Source organism: Garra rufa, chromosome 1 (assembly GCF_049309525.1).
Source record: "Garra rufa chromosome 1, GarRuf1.0, whole genome shotgun sequence".
NCBI classification, from domain to species: Eukaryota; Metazoa; Chordata; class Actinopteri; order Cypriniformes; family Cyprinidae; genus Garra; species Garra rufa.
Window position 1 is genome coordinate 105,388,198 of NC_133361.1, and position 20,000 is coordinate 105,408,197.

General features: G+C 48.8%; 19 non-coding genes across 19 annotated transcripts; 7 read left to right on the forward strand and 12 right to left on the reverse strand.

Annotated features, from left to right (window-relative positions):
- Positions 1–468: 468 nt before the first annotated feature.
- trnas-cga (transfer RNA serine (anticodon CGA)) lies at positions 469–550 on the reverse strand. Its single transcript has one exon. It is a non-coding gene; the product is annotated as a tRNA-Ser (tRNA).
- A 196-nt stretch (positions 551–746) lies between these two features.
- Positions 747–818, forward strand: trnar-ucu (transfer RNA arginine (anticodon UCU)). Its single transcript has one exon. It is a non-coding gene; the product is annotated as a tRNA-Arg (tRNA).
- Positions 819–1,390: 572 nt separating this feature from the next.
- On the forward strand, positions 1,391–1,505 carry LOC141290667 (U5 spliceosomal RNA). Its single transcript, XR_012340193.1, has one exon. It is a non-coding gene; the product is annotated as a U5 spliceosomal RNA (small nuclear RNA).
- A 359-nt stretch (positions 1,506–1,864) lies between these two features.
- Positions 1,865–1,936, reverse strand: trnah-gug (transfer RNA histidin (anticodon GUG)). Its single transcript has one exon. It is a non-coding gene; the product is annotated as a tRNA-His (tRNA).
- A 154-nt stretch (positions 1,937–2,090) lies between these two features.
- Positions 2,091–2,172, reverse strand: trnas-aga (transfer RNA serine (anticodon AGA)). Its single transcript has one exon. It is a non-coding gene; the product is annotated as a tRNA-Ser (tRNA).
- Positions 2,173–2,424: 252 nt separating this feature from the next.
- trnak-uuu (transfer RNA lysine (anticodon UUU)) lies at positions 2,425–2,497 on the reverse strand. Its single transcript has one exon. It is a non-coding gene; the product is annotated as a tRNA-Lys (tRNA).
- Positions 2,498–2,934: 437 nt separating this feature from the next.
- On the forward strand, positions 2,935–3,006 carry trnag-ucc (transfer RNA glycine (anticodon UCC)). The gene has a single exon. It is a non-coding gene; the product is annotated as a tRNA-Gly (tRNA).
- A 728-nt stretch (positions 3,007–3,734) lies between these two features.
- Positions 3,735–3,806, reverse strand: trnah-gug (transfer RNA histidin (anticodon GUG)). The gene has a single exon. It is a non-coding gene; the product is annotated as a tRNA-His (tRNA).
- Positions 3,807–11,679: 7,873 nt separating this feature from the next.
- On the reverse strand, positions 11,680–11,752 carry trnak-uuu (transfer RNA lysine (anticodon UUU)). Its single transcript has one exon. It is a non-coding gene; the product is annotated as a tRNA-Lys (tRNA).
- Positions 11,753–13,439: 1,687 nt separating this feature from the next.
- LOC141290419 (U5 spliceosomal RNA) lies at positions 13,440–13,554 on the forward strand. The gene has a single exon (XR_012340142.1). It is a non-coding gene; the product is annotated as a U5 spliceosomal RNA (small nuclear RNA).
- Positions 13,555–14,139: 585 nt separating this feature from the next.
- On the reverse strand, positions 14,140–14,221 carry trnas-aga (transfer RNA serine (anticodon AGA)). Its single transcript has one exon. It is a non-coding gene; the product is annotated as a tRNA-Ser (tRNA).
- Positions 14,222–14,474: 253 nt separating this feature from the next.
- Positions 14,475–14,547, reverse strand: trnak-uuu (transfer RNA lysine (anticodon UUU)). The gene has a single exon. It is a non-coding gene; the product is annotated as a tRNA-Lys (tRNA).
- A 437-nt stretch (positions 14,548–14,984) lies between these two features.
- Positions 14,985–15,056, forward strand: trnag-ucc (transfer RNA glycine (anticodon UCC)). The gene has a single exon. It is a non-coding gene; the product is annotated as a tRNA-Gly (tRNA).
- A 574-nt stretch (positions 15,057–15,630) lies between these two features.
- Positions 15,631–15,745, forward strand: LOC141290800 (U5 spliceosomal RNA). Its single transcript, XR_012340219.1, has one exon. It is a non-coding gene; the product is annotated as a U5 spliceosomal RNA (small nuclear RNA).
- A 341-nt stretch (positions 15,746–16,086) lies between these two features.
- On the reverse strand, positions 16,087–16,158 carry trnah-gug (transfer RNA histidin (anticodon GUG)). The gene has a single exon. It is a non-coding gene; the product is annotated as a tRNA-His (tRNA).
- Positions 16,159–16,312: 154 nt separating this feature from the next.
- Positions 16,313–16,394, reverse strand: trnas-aga (transfer RNA serine (anticodon AGA)). The gene has a single exon. It is a non-coding gene; the product is annotated as a tRNA-Ser (tRNA).
- Positions 16,395–16,646: 252 nt separating this feature from the next.
- On the reverse strand, positions 16,647–16,719 carry trnak-uuu (transfer RNA lysine (anticodon UUU)). The gene has a single exon. It is a non-coding gene; the product is annotated as a tRNA-Lys (tRNA).
- Positions 16,720–18,906: 2,187 nt separating this feature from the next.
- On the reverse strand, positions 18,907–18,988 carry trnas-cga (transfer RNA serine (anticodon CGA)). The gene has a single exon. It is a non-coding gene; the product is annotated as a tRNA-Ser (tRNA).
- Positions 18,989–19,828: 840 nt separating this feature from the next.
- On the forward strand, positions 19,829–19,943 carry LOC141290240 (U5 spliceosomal RNA). Its single transcript, XR_012340077.1, has one exon. It is a non-coding gene; the product is annotated as a U5 spliceosomal RNA (small nuclear RNA).
- The last annotated feature ends 57 nt before the right edge of the window (positions 19,944–20,000 follow it).

Below are 20,000 nucleotides of genomic sequence, written 5' to 3' on the forward strand. Positions count from 1 at the left end.
CAGGTCCAAGGGCATAGAGACACATCTCGAGTTTCTCGTCATCAGCGCATAAACAGCCCACCACAAGCAACGAAACATTCATGAAGGGGCAGCATAGCAAACACTCTATGTGAACTCTGTCACATCTTTAAGCGTATGCCGCCACACGGCAGAGCTGGACCGGCACGACTGCAAGCTGAGGGCGACAACAAGAAGATGGCCCTTCACCGGAACAAGGACTTGAACCCTGGACCCTCAGATTAAAAAAAAGTCTAATGCTCTACCTACTGAGCTATCCGGGCTCTTGTTTATTGCGCGCTTCTTACTTTTTATATAAGAACACTTTCTCCACAAGCCGCCCGGCAGAAGCTCACTTGCCACAGGAGCTACGGGACAAAGGCCGCACGCAATTACGTCAGAGAGAGCGAAGGCCAAAGGCCTTGGAAGGCCCAACCACCGTCGCAAAAAGCTAAAGGGGGAATGCCCGACCGTAGTCGGCAGGGTTTGAACCTGCGCGGGGAGACCCCAATGGATTTCGAGTCCATCGCCTTAACCTCTCGGCCACGACTACGCCTGCATATGGACCGCCTGCTCCCTTGTCTCGAGGCGGGCAGCACAGGATGCCGCCGAGCTTCAGGCGCAAAATCCAACTGAAGGGTGAGTTGGCAAAAAGAAGCTGGACGTCCCCGTCGCTCAACGACAAAGGGCTGCCATGACCCGGATTCGAGCATTCTTTTCTGACCGCTTAAATCTTGCACTGAGCGCCTGCGTTGGTGGTATTGTGGGGAGCATAGCTGCCTTCTAAGCAGTTGTCCTGGGTTCGATTCCCGGCCAACGCGTTGTTTTCGGCTGCGGTTGACCTCGAAGCAGAACTCCTTCTGTGACCTCTGTTTGCACCAAAAGCTTTTGGATGAGTCGTTCGACAGCAGCAGAGAGTTAGGTCTCCCCGTTGGGGAATCTAACCCCGGTCTTCCACGTGACAGGCGGAGATACTGTTCACTATACTAACGAAGAGTTGCGCTTGCTGTTCTTCGCTCCCAGCACACGCGACTGCACCCAACTTGCCAAAACGAGCCCCTACTCCACGAAATACCAGATTGACCCGCCACGAGCTAAAGTCTCTCAATATCTTGAATGCTACACATTACAGTGGGTCATTATTTGGACCGCTTTAGTTCATTTAATATTTTTTTTGGCCTCTAATACGGGGGCATGAAAAAAGAGATGACATTAACTTGATCGGGTTTGTGAATACTGGGTGAAGGAAGGGATTTTGGTAACTTTTACTTCTCCCACTTGGAGTGAGGGGGGTGACGAAAATCATGTTGGCAGGTGTCGGCACCCTAGATTACCCTTGGTGAGCGTAGTGGTTTACCACAGTGAGCGCACAGGTCCAAGGGCATAGAGACACATCTCGATTTTCTCGTCATCAGCGCATAAATCTTTCGCCTTTTACTAAAGATTTCCGTGGAGGGGAACCTTTGCGAGTGACCTGTATTTTTGGGGGCTCTGCTCACAGCAGAGCTACGCTATAGTGTCAAGAGCAGAGTCAATCTGGCCACCCGCCAGCGTGCAGTGGAACAAAGCGCGCCTCGTCATGGTCTGTGTTTGCAGCCTTTGCGCTTCCAGCTTCGCCGCTTCAAATTTCTTTAGCCAGCATGGAAAGAGAGCGCTCTCTCGTCCATGACGGGATGCAAACCCTGGACGGGATCAAACAAAGATGGCTTCAGCTCTTTTGGCCCCATCAGTGACTCGTGCACTTCGAGCCTTCTTTGTTGACCCCGAAAGCCAGCTTCTGCTGCCTGCGTTGTTGGTATAGTTTAACTGGCACCGCACCCGTACGAAAAATGGAGGTGGCGGAAAGGAGCTCAGTGAACAAAAAGCCTGCCGTGACCCGGATTCGAACCGGGGTTGCTGCGGCCACAACGCAGAGTACTAACCACTATACGATCACGGCGCACCACTGGCTCACATCTGGTGGTGCCGGCCGTCCGAATTGAAAAAAAAGGGCTAGCGGCGCTTTTTATTACTGTGGAGAGAGGGCACACAAATGCGTGCTAGGGACACGGAAGAAAAGGGCCCGCCTACTTCTCCTCAGCACTGGTGAAGAGCGTAGTCGGCAGGATTCGAACCTGCGCGGGGAGACCCCAATGTATTTCTAGTCCATCGCCTTAACCACTCGGCCACGACTACGGCGACCCTGACGTCCTCTGTCCCGTTGTCGACCTCAAAGTTGGCTGAAAAAACAATGAACTGGCTACCGCTTTACTAAAATCGTCTAGCGCAAAACTCCTAAAGGGGAAAACAGCCCACCACAAGCAACGAAAAATTCATGAAGCAATCACTCTATGTGAACTCTGTCACATCTTTAAGCGTACGCCGACACACGGCAGTGCTGGACTGTCACGACTGCAAGCTGAGGCCGCCGACAAGAAGATGGCCCTTCGCCCGAACAGGGACTTGAACCCTGGACCCTCAGATTAAAAGTCTGATGCTCTACCGACTGAGCTATCCGGGCTCTTGTGCTTTGTGTGCCTCTTACTTTTTATATAAGAACACTTTCTCCACAAGCCGCCTGGGAGAAGCTCACTTGCCACAGGAGCTACGGGACAAAGGCTGCACGCAATTACGTCAGAGAGAGCGAAGGCCAAAGGCCTTGGAAGGCCCAACCACCGTCGCAAGAAGCTAAAGGTAAAAGGGGGAATGCCCGACCACATTCGGCATGGCTCGAACCTGCGCGGGGAGACCTGTCATCTCTCGCCTGCCTGTGGACCACCTGCTCTCTTGGCTGGAGGCGGGCAGCACAGGATGCCGCCGAGCTTCAGGCGCATAATTCAACTGAAGGGTGAGTTGGCAAAAAGGAGCTGGACGTCCCCGTCGCTTAACAGCAAAGGGCTGCCGTGACCCGGATTCGAGCATTATTTTCTGATTGCTTAAAACTGGCACAGAGCGCCTGCGTTGGTGGTATAGTGGTGAGCATAGCTGCCTTCCAAGCAGTTGACCCGGGTTCGATTCCCGGCCAACGCATTGTTTTTGGCTGCGGTTGACCTCGAAGCAGAACTCCTTCTGTGACCTCTGTCTGCACCAAAAGCTTTTGGATGAGTCGTTCAACAGCAGCAGAGAACTAGGTCTCCCCGTTGGGGAATCTAACCCCAGTCTTCCACGTGACAGGCGGAGATACTGTCCACTATACTAACGAAGATTTGCGCTTGCTGTTCTTCGCTCTCAGCACACGCGACTGCACCCAACTTGCCAAAATGAGCCCCTACTCCATGAAATACCAGATTGACCCGCCACGAGCTAAACTCTCTCAACATCTTGAATGCTACACATTACAGAGGGTCATTATTTGGACCGCTTTATTTCATTTAATATTTGTTTTTTGGCCTCTAATACTGGGGCATGGGTCAAGAGCAGATTCAATCTGGCCACCCGCCAGCGTGCAGTGGAGCGAAGCGCGCCTCGTCATGGTCTGTGTTTGCAGCCTTTGCGCTTCCAGCTTCGACGCTTCAAATTTCTTTAGCCAGCATGGAAAGAGAGCGCTCTCTCGTCCATGACGGGATGCAAACCCTGGACGGGATCAAACAAAGATGGCTTCAGCTCTTTTGGCCCCATCAGTGACTCGTGCACTTCGAGCCTTCTTTGTTGACCCCGAAAGCCAGCCTCTGCTGCCTGCGTTGTTGGTATAGTTTAACTGGCACCGCACCCGTACGAAAAATGGAGGTGGCAGAAAGGAGCTCAGTGAACAAAAAGCCTGCCGTGACCCGGATTCGAACCGGGGTTGCTGCGGCCACAACGCAGAGTACTAACCACTATACGATCACGGCGCACCACTGGCTCACATCTGGTGGTGCCGGTCGTCCGAATTGAAAAAAAAAGGGCTAGCGGCGCTTTTTATTACTGTGGAGAGAGGGCACACAAATGCGTGCTAGGGACACGGAAGAAAAGGGCCCGCCTACTTCTCCTCAGCACTGGTGAAGAGCGTAGTCGGCAGGATTCGAACCTGCGCGGGGAGACCCCAATGGATTTCTAGTCCATCGCCTTAACCACTCAGCCAAAAACAGGGCAAAAGGGACTGCTACAAGGGGGAAAGAAAGGGAAAAGAGAGGGGGAAATGGGGGAAGAAAGAAAACTTCATGAACACTCACAAGGGATTTGAGTAAAGTGTTTGACTTAATTTTGACTATACAATTTCTAATAAAAACAATTTTTCTAATAAAAAATAAATAAAAATACTGATCTGACAAACACATTACACACTCTTGCCAGGACTTGCACCTGGAATCTCCCACCCAAAGGATGGTTGTGTTACTATTACACCACAAGAGTTGTGTCTTTCTTTTTAACAAACACTGCAAATTAAGCACTGCAAACAGCAACTAAAAACAAAATGTTCACAGCACAGCAAATTCAAAACTCAACCATATACACAACTATATAAAAATCTAACTATATAAACGTCCAAAACCAATCAAAAAAAAATCAAAGACTTCCCTGTATATTCTCCTTCCACTGTGCAACAGAGAGACCTGAGGCTGGACAATACCACCTGCCCTTCAGCTGAGTGTGGCCAGTTGTCTTATTTTTTGTCAGCCCACACTGCTTGCAGATATAGTGATATATATCCTTTGCTAGTCGTTTCCGTGGTGGTTCACCCCTAGCCGCTCGTTCTTCATCCTCTTGGGCAGCTTTCTGCCTTCTCCATGTGCGCTGCCTGGGCTGAGTAGAGGGACAAGTTTGTGGTGGCAGGTTATTAGGCGGCTGGAATTGGGGAGGGGGCTGGAATTGGGAAGGGGGCTGGAATTGGGGAGGGGGCTGGAATTGGGAAGGGGGCTGGAATTGGGGAGGGGGCTGGAATTGGGGAGGGGGCTGGAAATGGAAGGAGGGCTGAAATTGGGGAGGAGCCATAAACTGGGTAGACTGAGGCACTGGTAGACCAGGTGGGTATCTGGGAAAGGGTGGGTAGGACCCAGGGGGGAATTCAAAGTGTGGTGCGAAGTGACTCCTTTGCTAAATATAATTGATTGGGCAGTGCTGTACCCTGCAGCAGCATGTCTCTGTCCACACGTTTCTGTCTTCTTAGTAGCCTGCAAGAGAAACATTCTTCATTTAAAGTTAGCAATTTTAATAGATTAAAGCCCATTGTTTTTGCTTAGTATAATTTTTTAAAAAGCATGTTCAGGAAGGTTTTATAAGTACAATCTTAATATAATACTGTAATTGTTTAAATGTATTGCATAAAAGACTCACCACGAAGAGACAGTAGTGGTGTTTATTGGGACCAGAACCAGGTTGGTCTGTCCTAGAACCACTCTGCTGTCCTCTAACAGCTGTTTTAAGTGGCTGTATACCACCACAATAGACTGTGGAATTGGCAGAGTTTTTCCTTTTGTGTCCTTGGGCCTGTTCCGTGCTTGCTGAAACTCTTTTAAAAGCCGTAGGCAAACACATTCACAGACCCTGTGGACTTCAGGGTCCTGAGCCGCCTGCCCATGAGTCATGAACAGTCTATGGAAAAGAAGGATGATATAATCTAGACAGTGTACTAGGTAATAAACTAGTGAAAATCAAAATAGTCAAATTACCTCTCTGCTGCCTGCTGTCCGGGAGCAGAGCCACTCCGCTTTCTGGATGCTCTCCAAGGTCCTGGCAAAGTCTTCTTCTTAACCTTCTGGCTGTATTTTGATGGTACCTTGTCCATGGCATGCAGAGCCATGTACAGCTGGACTATGTCGGCCTCCTCTTGTGATGACAAGGCAGTGATCGTTCGGTTTAGGCCAACCAGGTAGCCTGCTAGGGCTGCCTCCCAGCCCAAGACACCTCTGGAATCACACTCTGTACTCTGAAAATTTAGAAAAAAGACAACCACAGTCTAATACATATATACAGTGTTGGTAAAAAAGGTAGTAATTATTTTGCAGTGTACATGCATATATTTTAACTTTACAAACAGTTGACAATAGGTGTTTTGCAATGCACCAGATACATTCTTAAGTAAAAGTACAGGATAGCAACATTACCTGGCCTGATGTGCTAGAAATTGCAATGTCATCCTCCTCTTCCTCAGTGACATCCTCATCAGGAGATTTGGGTCCAGTGTCACCTAACTGACTGGTCACCTGGGCCTCCACGACAGCTGCTGGAGGGTCAGAGTCATCAGCCCTAAGGTCAGCTGCATGGCACACAGTCGTGTCGATTTCATTTTCATCTTCGGGCTCCTCTGAGGGGACTACAGGCATGTCATTGTGGTGTGCAATCAACTGGTCGCCTCTGTTGGACTGGGCCAACAAGTACTCCACTGCAATGCGCTCCGCTGCAATAATTTTAAACATATTGTTAATGGGGAGAGGACACATACACACATTAACACAGGAGAGAGAGAGAGAGAGAGAGAGAGAGAGAGAGAGAGAGAGAGAGAGAGAGGAATACTCCAATGCTCAGCATAACCCTGAGAGATATCTTACCAGTGGGTTTTCCTGGAGGAGTGAATTCTGGCATCAAAGCCCAACCAAGGACCCGTTGGCTCATGTTGTTCAAATGAGACATTAAGCAGACATCAAATGTCCTGAGGGTTGAGGCCCCCACCACAGATACAGCTTCTCTAGCCCGGCTCATGTTCCACCTCGAGGCCCCCTCCAACATGTACATTTGTGTGTGCATGGCATTGCATCTCCATCCTAAAAAAAATAAAAAAATAAACTCAGGACATAACTATTTAATGACACAGTTATAGAACAGTAACATAGAATAATAATAAGTATAATGAGACAAGTAGCTGGTAGTAAAAAAGCTTAAAAATCTACAGAACATACTGCAATTTAACAATCAGAATTTACCAGGAATAAAGGCACATTGGTGGCGGTGAAAACTTTCCAGTGAGGATGACCCCCTGCCACACCTAAGCACGTTTAGGACTTTTCCACCTTTCTGGAGTGTCCCCGTCTTTGTGTACAACTCTACATGTGGAGGGTCCTGTATACACTCGAGGTGTTTTTGTTGCATTTCCCAGACATGGTGCATGCTGTCAGGGTTAACCAGATGAAGCCCTGTAGTGTCCGTTAGCTCCCACACTGATTCCAGCAGCCCTGAAATCATGGCCCTGATCTCCTCAGCCTTGCGAGTCCGCCGCCTACAGTGCTTTGCCAGTTCACCTGGGCTGATGCTGGCCATGAGCTGTGCCTCAGTTGGAGCCTGTCCTCCATGGCTGCTTTTCCACTCCCCTCTCTTGGCTGCCTTAAGTTCTTTCACATCCTCCTGATCCCATTCAAAGATACAGGAGGAAAGTTTTGAACAAAAGGTACCATAGAGAGGGTGGTGCTCTGTAGTAAGGCCGCAGTTGAATCTTCTCATAAAATGGAAGATATCTAGCCTTACAATAGACTTCCATGGCCGAAAAAGATTTAGCACAGCAGGTGTACCTGTGGAGGATGAAAAAAAAAATAAGTATGCATTTGATGTTTTTTTCAACATACTTTTCATTCATTGTAATTTATTACAATTATATTACATTGATGGTAAAAATAATACTAATTACCCTCACCAATAGGGAGAAAATATTTTTTACACTACTATTAACTTTTGAAAAATATATTGCAATGCACATGTAACAAAATAGTCATTTGAAAATCCCACCTGACTGACTGCAGCAATCCCGATCAACATAGATGACCTTAGGCTCTGGCTCGCCAGCATTCTGGTAGCGTTTCACAACACCCTGGCACAGCTCCTCTAGTCCTGCACCTTCAGCTGTTGTCAGAACACTGTTCAGAACCTGGCCAAGCTCATTCCCAATGTTGGTCATCCATGCAGCCGTGTCCCCAATGCCACCAGCCAACTTTTTGGTGATCTGAATAACAAACCATAAGGAAACAAAGACATTCTGACAGTCTTAATTATATATATATATATATATATATATATATATATATTTTTTTTTTTTTTTTTTTTTTATGGTGAATTACAATATATAAAACACAAATTCACACTTTTTCATCATTATGATGAAATTATAATTATTCCAATTAATTAACATGAATGGCTGAAAATAAACCTGATGTTCAAACCTTCTTAGTAGAATCCATCTTAAGGATTCGGCCATAGGTGGAGGTAATCACCCCCTTCATCCCATCCAGATGACTGAGGATGTCGTTGGAGTGGACAGTCTCAAACCACTGGGCGAGTGGAAGTGACCTGAAGGGTGCAGGTGCAGAAAAGGCAGGTGCCATCGCAGATTGGACCAGGGAAACCTTTCTCAAATGATGCTCACAGTCAGAGAGGTACTGGATGGTCCGTCGTGCCCACTCCTCACTGTGGACTTCCTCCAATGCTGACTGGAAGTAGGAGGAACTGTTGCCACTGGTCCTTGGCCTGAGGAAGGTCACACATTTCCTGTCCAGGGCTAGCTGAGTGGTCAGCACCGCTGGAAACAGGGTCCTGTGTGCCACATCCAGTTGTGAAAGGATGTCCTGGCTCCATGGGCATACTGGCAACTTGCATGCACTGCAGCGTGGATAGTCCCCACCCACCAGGTAGTAACGGCTATCCATGTCAATCACCTCCCTGACCTTCGGGTATATCCCTGAATGGTGCATCTTCCGACCACACTGTGGGCATTTAAGAGGAATGCCCCATATCCTCATCGGTGCCCACAAGAACATCCTTTGTCGGAAGTACCACCCAGGCTCAGGAGGAGATGGCTTGGGCTGCATCGGTGGATAAAACCAGTTCGCCTGGATGTTCTGCCTCAGCTGCCCTGTGGGCTCATATAGGCACTTAGCAATCCACACCCAGTCTCCTGGCTGGAGGACTCTCTTAAACTGACTGGGAAGAAAGCTCTCCCAATCAGTAACAGCCTGAGGCAGAGATGGTGTGGCCTGCAGTGAGGGTGCTGGACATGAGGTTGGAGTGAGCTGTGGAGATGGAGAGCACCGTGTAGGTGAGGGCTGTAGAGCCGGAGAGTGGCTTGGGGATGAAGTGGGCTGCTGGGATGGAGATGGTCGCGTGGATGGAGTGGGCTGCTGGGATGGAGATGGTCGCGTGGATGGAGTGGGCTGCTGGGATGGAGATGGTCGCGAGGATGGAGATGGCCACGGGGATGGAGATGGCCACGGGAATGGAGATGGCCGCGGGGATGGAGATGGCTGTGGGGATGGAGATGGCCGCGGGGATGGAGATGGCCGCGGGGATGGAGATGGCCGCGGGAATGGAGATGGCCGCGGGGATGGAGATGGTCGCGTGGATGGAGACAATAGTGCTGGCAGTGGAGATGGCAAGTGCTGTGGAGGTGGAACCAGCTGTGGAGATGGTGAAGGGCACAAAGACGGTGTGGGATTTTTTGAAGGGCTGTCACGTGGAGCCAATAGGGCCCCATAATGTTTGGACTCAATGTGTTGGAGGAGTCCAATAGCACCCTGGACCTTGGCCCCACAGCTGTCACAACTCTCTTCAGCATGGTAGTCAGAGAGGTGCTCTGAAAACTTCTCTGCCTCCACAACCACACTACACAGAGAACACTTCACCCCCTGTTCTGCCTGTGATGTCCCTGCCTCCTCTGAGCTGCCGCCTGCCTCTACCTCAGGCCCTGCCTCAATCAAGACCTTATCTGTTGACTGGAAGAAAATGAAGATTAGGAACAAACGAAAGTCATACTATACATGTTAAATAATTTCACCAAATTGTTCTGCAGAACTGTGGTCTCTGAGAATAGATCAGAGGATTGTCCACAAAATAGTCTATTACATGATACAGGGACTAATCTTGCTTTTTAAATATTCTATCATTACCTACCTTGTGGAACCCACAAGTGCACTCTATGTGCCTGCCAAACAGGTCCACCTTATTCCCTCTTTGCAGAGGACAGGCATCAATCCGCTCCAGGACCTCCTTCCATTTTCTGCTTCCAGGCCTTTTGCCTGTACTGAACTGGAAGGTGCCCTGGGCATACCTATAGCAGATGTCAGTCCAATAAGCAGAAGATTTGCCTGTTTTGGTCATATCTGAAAAATAATATGGACCAAATCAATGCAGTTGTGCATTTCTGTTGTGCATTCTCTTCGATTGAGCTACCAACCAGTCACATGAGGACATCAGACAAGATTATATTTTAGAAATATATATATATATTTATTTATTTATTTTATTTTTTTAGAGACAAGACAGAAATACAAAGTGGGATAAACCTTTTTTTTGCAGTAAAATTATTATTATTATTATTATTATTATTATTAATAAAAATAATGTAGGATTAAAAAAACGAATTAAGAACTAATTACTAATTTAGCTTAAGTTAAATGGTTTTATTCAGGTAAAAATATAATTTAATATCACTGAATAACACTAACTTTCTCAGTTCTTTTTCTATTCTATCTATTCTTTTTATGTATTAATATAAAAAACAAAAAATAAACCTTGCTGTGTGTACCACTTAAAGGTAACTGAGCCTTTTCACAGCACACACACACACACACACACACACACACACACACACACACACACACACACACACACACACACACACACACACACACACATAAAATATGTAAAAAAAAAAAAAGCATTAAATGTGAATCAAATGTACAAATATACATGCATCAAATATTAAAAAAAACATGCAAGACATGTTAAGTGGTAAAAAATGTGGCAGGTTAATTATTTTCTGCAGTAAATAAGTTTCTACTTGCAAAAATGTACAAATAGATTTTCATGTAAAATTACAAAAACTGTGTTTGTATATAAAGTATGAAAGGAAAATGAACAACGATTTGTGGAAATTAAAAACTAGTTATATAATAATTACCTGTAATAATAAATGATTAACATACATTCAGAAAAGAATCACTCAGCCATGACTGAAATAACAGGGACTGAATACTTGGAATACTGAATGATGAAATAAAATTCTTGCAAAAATATCGAAAATAAAAACTCAGTCAGGTCACTTATGACCCATGTTATGCATCAAAGGGTTAATTAGCATTAGCTAGCGATAACTGATACACGTCAGTTTTAAGTTAGCTTACTTTGCTACGCAAGCATGTACCGATCGGAATAAAATCATAATTTGATGTTTGATAAAATAGGTTAACATTAGTGTTACGGATTTGTAATTTGATAATCTTGCTTACCTTCGATCTCCGGTTAGCAGATGTCCAGTAAACAGCTGGAATGTCACAAAACTCATTCAGCCAATCAGCGGCGCGATTGGTATGTCAACTCGATGGCCGATTGGCTCTTTCCTCTTAGTAGGAATTGATTGGCTGCTTTGCCCCACTTGTTCGAAGCTTTAGGATTTGCATTAGGACCTGTTCGGTTGTAGTTACAAAGGAGTATGCACCTCGTTCGGACTTCGTTCAGAAATGTTCAGACGACGTTCGGACGTATTCAAATACTGTTAGGAAATGTTAGGAATTGTTCAGCCGGCTGATCGCTGGAAGGTACGGCCACGACTACGGCGACCCTGATGTCCTCTGTCCCGTTGTCGACCTCAAAGTTGGCTGAAAAAACAATGAACTGGCTACCGCTTTACTAAAATCGTCTAGCGCAAAACTCCTAAAGGGGAAAACAGCCCACCACAAGCAACGAAAAATTCATGAAGCAATCACTCTATGTGAACTCTGTCACATCTTTAAGCGTACGCCGACACACGGCAGTGCTGGACTGTCACGACTGCAAGCTGAGGCCGCCGACAAGAAGATGGCCCTTCGCCCGAACAGGGACTTGAACCCTGGACCCTCAGATTAAAAGTCTGATGCTCTACCGACTGAGCTATCCGGGCTCTTGTGTTTTGTGTGCCTCTTACTTTTTATATAAGAACACTTTCTCCACAAGCCGCCTGGGAGAAGCTCACTTGCCACAGGAGCTATGGGACAAAGGCTGCACGCAATTACGTCAGAGAGAGCGAAGGCCAAAGGCCTTGGAAGGCCCAACCACCGTCGCAAGAAGCTAAAGGTAAAAGGGGGAATGCCCGACCACATTCGGCCCCTACTCCATGAAATACCAGATTGACCCGCCACGAGCTAAACTCTCTCAACATCTTGAATGCTACACATTACAGAGGGTCATTATTTGGACCGCTTTATTTCATTTAATATTTGTTTTTTGGCCTCTAATACTGGGGCATGAAAAAAGAGATGACATTACCTTGATCGGGTTTGTGAATACTGGGTGAAGGAAGGGACTTTCGTAACTTTTACTTCTCCCACTTGGAGTGAGGGGGGTGACGAAAATCATGTTGGCAGGTGTCGGCACCCTAGATTACCCTTGGTGAGCGTAGTGGTTTACCACAGTGAGCGCACAGGTCCAAGGGCATAGAGACACATATCAAGTTTCTTGTCATCAGCGCATAAACAGCCCACCACAAGCAACGAAAAATTCATGAAGGGGCAGCATAGCAAACACTCTATGTGAACTCTGTCACATCTTTAAGCGTACGCCGGGCTCTTGTGTTTGGTGTGCCTCTTACTTTTTATATAAGAACACTTTCTCCACAAGCCGCCTGGGAGAAGCTCACTTGCCACAGGAGCTACGGGACAAAGGCTGCACGCAATTACGTCAGAGAGAGCGAAGGCCAAAGGCCTTGGAAGGCCCAACCACCGTCGCAAGAAGCTAAAGGTAAAAGGGGGAATGCCCGACCACATTCGCCACGGTTCGAACCTGCGCGGGGAGACCTGTCATCTCTCGCCTGCCTGTGGACCACCTGCTCTCTTGGCTGGAGGCGGGCAGCACAGGATGCCGCCGAGCTTCAGGCGCATAATTCAACTGAAGGGTGAATTGGCAAAAAGGAGCTGGACGTCCCCGTAGCTTAACAGCAAAGGGCTGCCGTGACCCGGATTCGAGCATTCTTTTCTGACCGCTTAAATCTTGCACTGAGCGCCTGCGTTGGTGGTATTGTGGGGAGCATAGCTGCCTTCTAAGCACTTGTCCTGGGTTCGATTCCCGGCCAACGCGTTGTTTTCGGCTGCGGTTGACCTCGAAGCAGAACTCCTTCTGTGACCTCTGTCTGCACCAAAAGCTTTTGGATGAGTCGTTCGACAGCAGCAGAGAGCTATGTCTCCCCGTTGGGGAATCTAACCCCGGTCTTCAACGTGACAGGCGGAGATACTGTTCACTATACTAACGAAGAGTTGCGCTTGCTGTTCTTCGCTCCCAGCACACGCGACTGCACCCAACTTGCCAAAACGAGCCCCTACTCCATGAAATACCAGATTGACCCGCCACGAGCTAAAGTCTCTCAATATCTTGAATGCTACACATTACAGTGGGTCATTATTTGGACCGCTTTAGTTCATTTAATATTTTTTTTGGCCTCTAATACGGGGGCATGAAAAAAGAGATGACATTAACTTGATCGGGTTTGTGAATACTGGGTGAAGGAAGGGATTTTGGTAACTTTTACTAGATTACCCTTGGTGAGCGTAGTGGTTTACCACAGTGAGCGCACAGGTCCAAGGGCATAGAGACACATCTCGAGTTTCTTGTCATCAGCGCATAAATCTTTCGCCTTTTACTAAAGATTTCCGTGGAGGGGAACCTTTGCGAGTGACCTGTATTTTTGGGGGCTCTGTTCACAGCAGAGCTACACTATAGTGTCAAGAGCAGAGTCAATCTGGCCACCCGCCAGCGTGCAGTGGAACGAAGCGCGCCTCGTCATGGTCTGTGTTTGCAGCCTTTGCGCTTCCAGCTTCGCCGCTTCAAATTTCTTTAGCCAGCATGGAAAGAGAGCGCTCTCTCGTCCATGACGGGATGCAAACCCTGGACGGGATCAAACGAAGATGGCTTCAGCTCTTTTGGCCCCATCAGTGACTCGTGCACTTCGAGGCCCTCTTTGTTGACCCCGAAAGCCAGCCTCTGCTGCCTGCGTTGTTGGTATAGTTTAACTGGCACCGCACCCGTACGAAAATGGAGGTGGCAGAAAGGAGCTCAGTGAACAAAAAGCCTGCCGTGACCCGGATTCGAACCGGGGTTGCTGCGGCCACAACGCAGAGTACTAACCACTATACGATCACCGCGCACCACTGGCTCACATCTGGTGGTGCTGGCCGTCCGAATTGAAAAAAAAGGGCTAGCGGCGCTTTTTATTACTGTGGAGAGAGGGCACACAAATGCGTGCTAGGGACACGGAAGAAAAGGGACCGGCTACTTCTCCTCAGCACTGGTGAGGAGCGTAGTCGGCAGGATTCGAACCTGCGCGGGGAGACCCCAATGGATTTCTAGTCCATCGCCTTAACCACTCGGCCACGACTACGGCGACCCTGACGTCCTCTGTCCTGTTGTCGACCTCAAAAGTTGGCTGAAAAAACAATGAACTGGCTACCGCTTTACTAAAATCGTCTAGCGCAAAACTCCTAAAGGGGAAAACAGCCCACCACAAGCAACGAAAAATTCATGAAGCAATCACTCTATGTGAACTCTGTCACATCTTTAAGCGTACGCCGACACACGGCAGTGCTGGACTGTCACGACTGCAAGCTGAGGCCGCCGACAAGAAGATGGCCCTTCGCCCGAACAGGGACTTGAACCCTGGACCCTCAGATTAAAAGTCTGATGCTCTACCGACTGAGCTATCCGGGCTCTTGTGTTTTGTGTGCCTCTTACTTTTTATATAAGAACACTTTCTCCACAAGCCGCCTGGGAGAAGCTCACTTGCCACAGGAGCTACGGGACAAAGGCTGCACGCAATTACGTCAGAGAGAGCGAAGGCCAAAGGCCTTGGAAGGCCCAACCACCGTTGCAAGAAGCTAAAGGTAAAAGGGGGAATGCCCGACCACATTCGGCATGGCTCGAACCTGCGCGGGGAGACCTGTCATCTCTCGCCTGCCTGTGGACCACCTGCTCTCTTGGCTGGAGGCGGGCAGCACAGGATGCCGCCGAGCTTCAGGCGCATAATTCAACTGAAGGGTGAGTTGGCAAAAAGGAGCTGGACGTCCCCGTCGCTTAACAGCAAAGGGCTGCCGTGACCCGGATTCGAGCATTCTTTTCTGATTGCTTAAAACTGGCGCAGAGCGCCTGCGTTGGTGGTATAGTGGTGAGCATAGCTGCCTTCCAAGCAGTTGACCCGGGTTCGATTCCCGGCCAACGCATTGTTTTTGGCTGCGGTTGACCTCGAAGCAGAACTCCTTCTGTGACCTCTGTCTGCACCAAAAGCTTTTGGATGAGTCGTTCAACAGCAGCAGAGAACTAGGTCTCCCCGTTGGGGAATCTAACCCCAGTCTTCCACGTGACAGGCGGAGATACTGTCCACTATACTAACGAAGATTTGCGCTTGCTGTTCTTCGCTCTCAGCACATGCGACTGCACCCAACTTGCCAAAATGAGCCCCTACTCCATGAAATACCAGATCGACCCGCTACGAGCTAAACTCTCTGAACATCTTGAATGCTACACATTACAGAGGGTCATTATTTGGACCGCTTTATTTCATTTAATATTTGTTTTTTGGCCTCTAATACTGGGGCATGAAAAAAGAGATGACATTACCTTGACCGGGTTTGTGAATACTGGGTGAGGGAAGGGACTTTCGTAACTTTTACTTCTCCCATTTGGAGTGAGGGGGGTGACGAAAATCATGTTGGCAGGTGTTGGCACCCTAGATTACCCTTGGTGAGCGTAGTGGTTTACCACAGTGAGCGCACAGGTCCAAGGGCATAGAGACACATCTCGAGTTTCTCGTCATCAGCGCATAAATCTTTCGTCTTTTACTAAAGATTTCCGTGGAGGGGAACCTTTGCGAGTGACCTGTATTTTTGGGGGCTCTGCTCACAGCAGAGCTACACTATAGTGTCAAGAGCAGAGTCAATCTGGCCACCCGCCAGCGTGCAGTGGAACGAAGCGCGCCTCGTCATGGTCTGTGTTTGCAGCCTTTGCGCTTCCAGCTTCGCCGCTTCAAATTTCTTTAGCCAGCATGGAAAGAGAGCGCTCTCTCGTCCATGACGGGATCAAACAAAGATGGCTTCAGCTCTTTTGGCCCCATCAGTGACTCGTGCACTTCGAGCCTTCTTTGTTGACCCCGAAAGCCAGCCTCTGCTGCCTGCGTTGTTGGTATAGTTTAACTGGCACCGCACCCGTACGAAAAATGGAGGTGGCAGAAAGGAGCTCAGTGAACAAAAAGCCTGCCGTGACCCGGATTCGAACCGGGGTTGCTGCGGCCACAACGCAGAGTACTAACCACTATACGATCACGGCGCACCACTGGCTCACATCTGGTGGTGCCGGCCGTCCGAATTGAAAAAAAAGGGCTAGCGGCGCTTTTTATTACTGTGGAGAGAGGGCACACAAATGCGTGCTAGGGACACGGAAGAAAAGGGCCCGCCTACTTCTCCTCAGCACTGGTGAAGAGCGTAGTCGGCAGGATACGAACCTGCGCGGGGAGACCCCAATGGATTTCTAGTCCATCGCCTTAACCACTCGGCCACGACTACGGCGACCCTGATGTCCTCTGTCCCGTTGTCGACCTCAAAGTTGGCTGAAAAAACAATGAACTGGCTACCGCTTTACTAAAATCGTCTAGCGCAAAACTCCTAAAGGGGAAAACAGCCCACCACAAGCAACGAAAAATTCATGAAGCAATCACTCTATGTGAACTCTGTCACATCTTTAAGCGTACGCCGACACACGGCAGTGCTGGACTGTCACGACTGCAAGCTGAGGCCGCCGACAAGAAGATGGCCCTTCGCCCGAACAGGGACTTGAACCCTGGACCCTCAGATTAAAAGTCTGATGCTCTACCGACTGAGCTATCCGGGCTCTTGTGTTTTGTGTGCCTCTTACTTTTTATATAAGAACACTTTCTCCACAAGCCGCCTGGGAGAAGCTCACTTGCCACAGGAGCTACGGGACAAAGGCTGCACGCAATTACGTCAGAGAGAGCGAAGGCCAAAGGCCTTGGAAGGCCCAACCACCGTCGCAAGAAGCTAAAGGTAAAAGGGGGAATGCCCGACCACATTCGGCCCCTACTCCATGAAATACCAGATTGACCCGCCACGAGCTAAACTCTCTCAACATCTTGAATGCTACACATTACAGAGGGTCATTATTTGGACTGCTTTATTTCATTTAATATTTTTTTTTGGCCTCTAATACGGGGGCATGAAAAAAGAGATGACATTACCTTGATCGGGTTTGTGAATACTGGGTGAAGGAAGGGACTTTCGTAACTTTTACTTCTCCCACTTGGAGTGAGGGGGGTGACGAAAATCATGTTGGCAGGTGTCGGCACCCTAGATTACCCTTGGTGAGCGTAGTGGTTTACCACAGTGAGCGCACAGGTCCAAGGGCATAGAGACACATATCAAGTTTCTCGTCATCAGCGCATAAACAGCCCACCACAAGCAACGAAAAATTCATGAAGGGGCAGCATAGCAAACACTCTATGTGAACTCTGTCACATCTTTAAGCGTACGCCGGGCTCTTGTGTTTGGTGTGCCTCTTACTTTTTATATAAGAACACTTTCTCCACAAGCCGCCTGGGAGAAGCTCACTTGCCACAGGAGCTACGGGACAAAGGCTGCACGCAATTACGTCAGAGAGAGCGAAGGCCAAAGGCCTTGGAAGGCCCAACCACCGTCGCAAGAAGCTAAAGGTAAAAGGGGGAATGCCCGACCACATTCTCCACGGTTCGAACCTGCGCGGGGAGACCTGTCATCTCTCGCCTGCCTGTGGACCACCTGCTCTCTTGGCTGGAGGCGGGCAGCACAGGATGCCGCCGAGCTTCAGGCGCATAATTCAACTGAAGGGTGAGTTGGCAAAAAGGAGCTGGACGTCCCCGTCGCTTAACAGCAAAGGGCTGCCGTGACCCGGATTCGAGCATTCTTTTCTGATTGCTTAAAACTGGCACAGAGCGCTTGGTTGCTGGTATAGTGGTGAGCATAGCTGCCTTCCAAGCAGTTGACCCGGGTTCGATTCCCGGCCAACGCATTGTTTTCGGCTGCGGTTGACCTCGAAGCAGAACTCCTTCTGTGACCTCTGTCTGCACCAAAAGCTTTTGGATGAGTCGTTCAACAGCAGCAGAGAACTAGGTCTCCCCGTTGGGGAATCTAACCCCAGTCTTCCACGTGACAGGCGGAGATACTGTCCACTATACTAATGAAGAGTTGCGCTTGCTGTTCTTCGCTCTCAGCACACGCGACTGCACCCAACTTGCCAAAACGAGCCCCTACTCCATGAAATACCAGATTGACCCGCCACGAGCTAAAGTCTCTCAATATCTTGAATGCTACACATTACAGTGGGTCATTATTTGGACCGCTTTATTTCATTTAATATTTTTTTTGGCCTCTAATACGGGGGCATGAAAAAAGAGATGACATTACCTTGATCGGGTTTGTGAATACTGGGTGAGGGAAGGGACTTTCGTAACTTTTACTTCTCCCATTTGGAGTGAGGGGGGTGACGAAAATCATGTTGGCAGGTGTCGGCACCCTAGATTACCCTTGGTGAGCGTAGTGGTTTACCACAGTGAGCGCACAGGTCCAAGGGCATAGAGACACATCTCGAGTTTCTCGTCATCAGCGCATAAACAGCCCACCACAAGCAACGAAACATTCATGAAGGGGCAGCATAGCAAACACTCTATGTGAACTCTGTCACATCTTTAAGCGTATGCCGCCACACGGCAGAGCTGGACCGGCACGACTGCAAGCTGAGGGCGACAACAAGAAGATGGCCCTTCACCGGAACAAGGACTTGAACCCTGGACCCTCAGATTAAAAAAAAGTCTAATGCTCTACCGACTGAGCTATCCGGGCTCTTGTTTATTGCGCGCTTCTTACTTTTTATATAAGAACACTTTCTCCACAAGCCGCCCGGCAGAAGCTCACTTGCCACAGGAGCTACGGGACAAAGGCCGCACGCAATTACGTCAGAGAGAGCGAAGGCCAAAGGCCTTGGAAGGCCCAACCACCGTCGCAAAAAGCTAAAGGGGGAATGCCCGACCGTAGTCGGCAGGGTTTGAACCTGCGCGGGGAGACCCCAATGGATTTCGAGTCCATCGCCTTAACCTCACGGCCACGACTACGCCTGCATATGGACCGCCTGCTCCCTTGTCTCGAGGCGGGCAGCACAAGATGCCGCCGAGCTTCAGGCGCAAAATCCAACTGAAGGGTGAATTGGCAAAAAGAAGCTGGACGTCCCCGTCGCTCAACGACAAAGGGCTGCCATGACCCGGATTCGAGCATTCTTTTCTGACCGCTTAAATCTTGCACTGAGCGCCTGCGTTGGTGGTATTGTGGGGAGCATAGCTGCCTTCTAAGCACTTGTCCTGGGTTCGATTCCCGGCCAACGCGTTGTTTTCGGCTGCGGTTGACCTCGAAGCAGAACTCCTTCTGTGACCTCTGTCTGCACCAAAAGCTTTTGGATGAGTCGTTCGACAGCAGCAGAGAGCTAGGTCTCCCCGTTGGGGAATCTAACCCCGGTCTTCCACGTGACAGGCGGAGATACTGTTCACTATACTAACGAAGAGTTGCGCTTGCTGTTCTTCGCTCCCAGCACACGCGACTGCACCCAACTTGCCAAAACGAGCCCCTACTCCATGAAATACCAGATTGACCCGCCACGAGCTAAAGTCTCTCAATATCTTGAATGCTACACATTACAGTGGGTCATTATTTGGACCGCTTTAGTTCATTTAATATTTTTTTTGGCCTCTAATACGGGGGCATGAAAAAAGAGATGACATTAACTTGATCGGGTTTGTGAATACTGGGTGAAGGAAGGGATTTTGGTAACTTTTACTTCTCCCACTTGGAGTGAGGGGGGTGACGAAAATCATGTTGGCAGGTGTCGGCACCCTAGATTACCCTTGGTGAGCGTAGTGGTTTACCACAGTGAGCGCACAGGTCCAAGGGCATAGAGACACATCTCGAGTTTCTCGTCATCAGCGCATAAATCTTTCGCCTTTTACTAAAGATTTCCGTGGAGGGGAACCTTTGCGAGTGACCTGTATTTTTGGGGGCTCTGCTCACAGCAGAGCTACACTATAGTGTCAAGAGCAGAGTCAATCTGGCCACCCGCCAGCGTGCAGTGGAACG